Here is a 6,913-nt window from a genome sequence, read left to right as displayed (position 1 = left end):
ATAACATTTTTTGCTAGACCAGACTTCTGCCATGTAACAGTTGAGAGGCGGTGGAGACTCAGGCAATTGATTGCAGCATGTCAGAGACAAGGGGCAGAGGCTTACTTAATGTTCCCTGCAAAGCTAAAAGTTATTTCTGCAGGTCGAACAAGAATGTTCTTTTCAGAGATCAAGGCGGGGGAATTTTTGGCAGAATTAACAGAACAAGGAGGAGCTAGGAAGAAGTAAAAGGGAAATTACAAAGAGAGAAAAATGAGAAGGTTGATGGGAGAAAAATAATCAGCTTAATGAGCCTGGTTTTTGGGAGTAACAATGGGTGAAGGAGAGTTGAGGGAAGGAGAGGGGGGCGACACTACAACGCTCAGTGGTCATCATAGGTCAGTTGTGTCCTATTTGGCTGTAGCAGGGGGGGTGGGACAGCAGAGTGGGAGGGGGGAGGAGGGGGGGGGGTCGTGGGGGGGGCATTGGCACAGGTGATGGTTGGTGTAGAAATACAGTACAGATTCTTAAAATGCAAAAGGGAGAGAGAAAGCGGCTGGATAATTTCAAGATGGTATTTGAAAAGATGGCAAAATTAAGCATGAGTAAATGGCAGTCAGGGTAATCACGATTAACATTTGTGGACTAAATAATGGAGAGAAAAGACAAAAGCTAGCTGCATTGCTTCGATTCTGGAGAATTGACATAATTTGTTTACAGAAGACGCATGTGGCCGGCAAAGACAAGTTTATGCTGGATCAAATGGGATTTGAGGTTCTTGCTTATACAGGACAGGAAGGGAGAAGTAAGGGAGTGGCGATCTTGGCTAGGAAAGGCACTGTAAAAATTAAAAAGATAAAGGAGGATCGAGATGGGAGATGGGTGGTGCTGGATATGGAAACTATGGCTGGAAGATTCACACTTACTTCATTGTATGGGTCAACTGAAGATGAACCTGAGTTAATTGAATTTATGGATGGAGAATTAGCACTGTGGCCAGAACCTATGGTATGCTGTGGGGATTTTAACATCAATGGTTTGGATGGCCTAACTGACAGGGGTGGGGGTAGATACCGAGGGAGGAAAAAAAAGACATACAAAGCAGTACAAAATCTTGTCCGACATAATGCTCTGGTGGACATGTGGGCGGAAAAAAATCCAATAGGTACAGGGAGTACTTTCTATTCAGCCCCACATAAAACGATTGCCAGACTGGATTACTTCTTTATATCTAGTTCACTTGTAGGTGGAGCCACAATAGAACGTGTTCCCAGAATAGTGTCAGACCATAATCCGCTGGTTCTAAGTATGTCAGTGGCTAAAAATAAGGATAGGTCAACAACCACATGGACATTTGAACGGGGGTTGTTGAAGGAGAAGGAATATATTACAAGGATGCAGGAATGGATGACACAATTCTGGGACATGAATAGGTACTCGGCTTCAGCGGATATGGTATGGGACACTTTTAAAGCGGGAGTGAGGGGGGAGACATTAAGTTATACATTGTTAAGAAGTAAGAAGGAAAAGGAGAAGATGGAAGAGAAGATTAGAGCTCTGGTGGACCTAGAAGAGGACCTAGTGGCTGCAATAGGTAGGCAAGAACCTATTGAGCAGATCCTACTGGCCTTGGAAGTACAGAAGGCAGATGCAGGCGCTACATTGGCGCAGAAAACAGCAGGGAATTATCTAGCAAAAAAAGAAAAATGCTACGAATTTAATGAAAGGGTGGGACACCTCCTGGCAATTAGGACCAGACAAACACTAGCAGCAGGGGAGATAAAAGAAATTAAGTATAGTACAGGGACAATTGTTAATAAGGTAGAGGAGGTACAGGAGGTGTTTAGAAGGTTTTACGAGATCTTATACGAGCAAGACACAAACAATGCAAATCTAGAGACAGGGATTATGGAATATCTGTCACAGGTACCACAGGTTGGGTTAAGTACGGAGGAGAGAGATAAGTTAGATTTGCAGCTAACAGTCCAGAAGGTAAGGGACGCGGCATTCAGCCTCCCCTCTGGCAAAGCAACAGGTCAAGATCAAATACCTGCAGAGTTCTATAAGACCTTTTGGGATGTGCTAGCTAAGGACATGTGGGCAATTTGTTGTATGGCACAGGGGGGTAGAATAGTCCCACAATCTTGGGCCGGTGCGGATATCATAGTAATACTTAAAAAGGACAAACCCCCAACGGAACCAGGCTCATATAGGCCAATAACGTTACTAAATGCGGATGCAAAGATATTTTCTATATCACTGGCTAATAGGTTGAGCAAGGTTATAGAGGGGGTGGTATCCCCAGCACAACATGGCTTTATCCCAGGCAAAGGGACTACCCAACATACTAGGCAGATGATCACCATCTTAGATGCAGCGGAGGCTGCAGGAGACCCTGTCGCGGCTATTTTTTTGGATGCCGAGAAGGCCTTCGACAGGGTCTCCTGGGACTATCTCTGGAAAGCAATGGAATGGGCAGGTATAGGCAATGGATATATAACAGCAATCCAGGCACTTTATAAACAACCCTTAGCCAGGATAAGAATTAATAAATCCTATACGAAGGCAGTACAGATTAGACGAGGGACTAGGCAGGGCTGTCCAGCCTCGCCTTTACTATTTGCCATATATCTGGACCCGTTTTTAAGAAGGCTCACACATAATAATAGGATCCCCCCAGTCAGACTGCATGAGAAGGATTACAAATTATTCGCCTACGCGGATGACGTGGCTATTACAACACCAGCACCGGAGGGGGCACTGACTGAAATAGAACAAGAGGCAAGGAATTTCGGAGCGGTCTCAGGGTATTTAATAAATAGAGGAAAGACACAGGTAGTGCAGAATAGATATACAATATTTGAAGATACAAGAGTAGTCTCAGAAGCAATGTACTTGGGAGTCAGGGTGACTACGGACTTAGAGAACCTAATAGAAATTAACATGGAACCACTTTTAGGGAAGGTTAAAAGAAATATGGAGAGAGTCAATAATCTACATTTGACACTAATGGGACGTATTAATTTTATTAAAATGGTTACTTTTCCAAAAATTTTATATATTTTTAGAGCAATTCCCTTATACTTTGATGGCACATGGTTTAATAGAATAGAATCAACAGTGAATAGATTAATTTGGGCACAGGGGAAGACACGTAGAGCATATCGATTTTTGACACTATCAAGAGAGAAGGGAGGTTGGGGGGCACCGGACTTTAGATCTTATTATTGGGCGGCAGCTCTCCAATATTCTAAAGGGTTATTAGGAGGAAGTGAACAGCAGGGTGAGAGATCGGGTCAAGGGAACGTCTACGAAGCAATCTTGGGAAAGGCGGCAGAGAATGCCTTAGTAACGACAGTGGATTTTGCCTATTTTAAACACACGAGGTTCAAGACTTTGCGCGCTGTATATAAAATCTGGAGGGCAATTAAGAAAAAGTTAGGATTGGGGAGGTATAATAGATACCTGAGGCTGTATATGAACAACGAGCTTCCTGCAGAGATTTTCAGGGATGCAGTCATGAAAGAGTGGGATGGCAGGGGGATTAAGAAATTAGGAGACTTGTTGGATGTAAAAGGAGGGTTCTTACTGTTCCAGGATATCCAAAACAAATTTAGAATATAAGGGAATAATTTTTTTAAATACTTACAAGTGAGGAGCTACTTTCAAATAAAACGGGGTGGGACAGCAGGATTGACAAATTGTAGGATAATGGACTATCTAGGGAGTAGTCTACAGTGCACGATTAGACAATTGTACGCAGAATTACAGGAATATAAAACAGATGATAGAGAAAAATATGGCAATAAATGGGTGGAACAAGTAAGGGCCCATCCTGAAGCTCTTCAAGCCTCATTAGACCTAGGCCGAACTGTCTTGTGCTCAGCAACGCTACAAACTCAACACTATAAGACAGTCTACTCGTTGTACCATACACCTGCTAGAATTGCCCAGTGGGGGGGGGAGCACTGGAATAACTTGCCCACGCTGCAACTCAACAAGCGCCAATATTACTCATATGTTTGCACAATGCCCACAACTTTACACTTTAAAATTGGCAATAGAGGAATTTCTGGAGAGATCTCTGGGGTTAAAGACCAAATTAACGGATGAGTTGATAATGTTAGGTATTAGTATAGGAGATAATAATGTATATCCAGAATTTATGTTTATGGTTACGGCAGTTTTTAGGATTATTATTGCAAGAGCCTGGATTGATAAATCGGCACCGACATTTCAGGCATGGATAGCAAGGCTACTCTCCACATATAATTTGGAGAAAGCTATCTATGATAGGAAAGGTAGAAGGTCTAGGGCACTGGGGTGTAGGATCTGGTTACCCATTGAGCAACGGAAGAATAGGGAGAATTAAAAATATACGATGTGTCCTTTTACGCTTCCTCCTGGATTACTTTGTTTTTTTTCTTTTGTGTATTTTATATTCTTCTTTTGGGCGATGACTGTTGAATTTTACATGTATGTAAAATCTGTACTGTAAAGTTGTACTGGAATTATCAGAAAAATTGTAAATAAATAAAAAATAAATAAATAAATAAATAAAACAAACATTGACAAAGTAAAAGGCTGGTGGCCAACACCAGACCTATTCACTTTGCCAATAATTGTAATGTGTTGTACATTGTTCCTGTTGCAGCCTCAACTTCCACAGAAACATGTTTCTCGATTGCACAATTATGGTGAATTGTGCTTTATGTAGCACTTGTTCCAGCAGATCTCTGCAGTCCGTTCATTGATACACATTTGATACATTCAAAAAGGATTAAAGGTTGTGAAGCCCCTGCGGAAATTAATAATTGTACCCTATAGGGTATTTTTTTATTTTGAGAGTTTTATATAGAGCTGGCTAAACCCGGAGGTATTAGAGAGCTTTACATAATGTTCCACAGAAATTACAAAATTACATTAATTACACGTTACATCAGTTACTAGAAAAACATTTAAAGAGTGTAGAAGACGAAATAAATGGAGCTTAGAAGGATAAGGAGGTGGGGTAAAGGGGTGGGAGGTAGATAAGATGGAGAGACGAAAGGAGAGTCTGCCCAAAGTCCGGCTGGGTAGGTGACGGCCGAGGTCGAAGTCCACAAGCCCATCTCCTCTTTAGCTATTAAGTAGCTCCACTGGGCACCAGCGAAACAGCTAGGTCTCAACGGGAAAACAATTAAAGAGCAAAGAGGAGGGATGAATGGAGCGTAAGAAGAACGAGGGTGGAGTTAAGGGGTAGGAGGGAAAATACAACGGAGAGACGAAGTAAGTTCTGTCCAAAGACTGGCTGGGTAGGTGACGGCTGAAGGGGTAGTCCAAAGCCCATCTCTTTTTTAGCTATCTAGTAGCTCCACCGGGCATCAGTCAAAAAGCTAGATCTCCACAGCCAGAGGTAGGTTCACAGATTCCATATCTTGATGGGGTGGGAGGGGGGTATGACGGAGAGACTAATGTAAGTCTGCCCAAAGTCCGGCCGGGTAGGTGTCTGCCGAAGGGGAGTCCACAGCCCATCTCCTCTTTAGCTATCCGGTAGCTCCACTGGGCATCGGTCAAATAGCTACGTCTCCACGGGAAAGGTCGAAAAAATCCAGACGGGTGAGCAGGAGCAAGGTCAGGTGAGGGCTGTGATCAAGATCAAGGTCGAAGGCCAATTATATAGTCCAGGAGTAGTAGAGCATCATGGAGCGACCCACTGATGCGGCCATCTTGATGTCAGGCACGGGGATTGTGTCCAAGATGTATATAATCATTCGGTCCCCCAGTATTCTCAATAATTCGAAATGCAAAGGGGGTGTGATCTATGCATTGGTGCGGCAAGAGGACAGGGCCCTTGTTTGCGTGTTTTAAAAAGGGGGTGAGTGAGTCACTCCACCTCCAGCCACAACCGTAACTCAGAGGTAATGAGGGCAAGTGAGTAGAATAGTGCTCAGCGATCACCGCAGGGGATTGGCCGGTAAATCGGGATGTGGGCCGAGGGTAAGGGGCCTTCTCAGAAGGACAAAAACAAAGGTCAGCGGCATCAGAAAGCATCATTCTCGATCCCGGGAGCGATCCCACAGGTAGCTCCCTGGGTGCCATCTTGGCATCTTCGCTAGTGGGGAAAGTAATTGATTTATTTGTGAGGGAGCAGCACGAGTGGAAGGGCGATCGCCGTGCAGATTAAGTGGTGCCCGCCGGACGCCAGTGTCTGCTAATTCTCCCGCCGAGGTCCCGATCTCCGCAAAGGGATTCAGCAGTGAGACAGCTGCAGGTTCAGCTCGTAGTCCCCTCCAGCAGCACCTTACCGATGTTTCGGACCGGAAAACTCCTCATTTAGGCAGTCTTCCTCCCATGAGTGCCGGTCAGCAGATCTATGCCTCAGAAGGAAGGCAGAGAGTCCACCACCAAGTGCTCAAATGAAGACGAGCAGTGTGACGGCTTCTGTCCTCCGGGGAGGTTTTGAAATCCCTCCAGACGCCATCTTGGCGCTCGATCATACGGGAGTGCGTAGCAGCTCATTTCTCGGTTGATTTGTGCTGCAGAAAGGCAATTTTTAGTCCTACAGAATCCGCCAGTATTCCGATTACAGGATTGGTGAATATCGGTGAGTTTTGTATGCGGCTGAACGCCGCTTCGGGACCATATGCGTGGGTCGCCACGGAGCTGCCGCTCCAAGCTCACCTCCCTCTTGACGCATGCGCAACAAGCCTGGAGCCTCCTCCCATTGTAGCAGCTAACTGCATTCTAGTAATTTGGGGACATGGCAGGCAAGGCTTCCCATGAATACATAACGAGGGAGTCATTACAGTAGTTGGAACCCGGCAGGGGTCCTTGCAACTGGCAACAGTCTTTTGCGGATGGGTGCAGACAGGCTTGCTTTTGGCACTCCAGTGATGGGCTCATTCCATGCGTCTGCTGTGTGGATGTGCAGGTCTCTCAGCTAGACCACAGA

This window comes from Lissotriton helveticus, chromosome 1_1, assembly GCF_964261635.1.
Source record: "Lissotriton helveticus chromosome 1_1, aLisHel1.1, whole genome shotgun sequence".
Taxonomy (NCBI): domain Eukaryota; kingdom Metazoa; phylum Chordata; class Amphibia; order Caudata; family Salamandridae; genus Lissotriton; species Lissotriton helveticus.
This window is presented reverse-complemented; position numbering follows the sequence as displayed.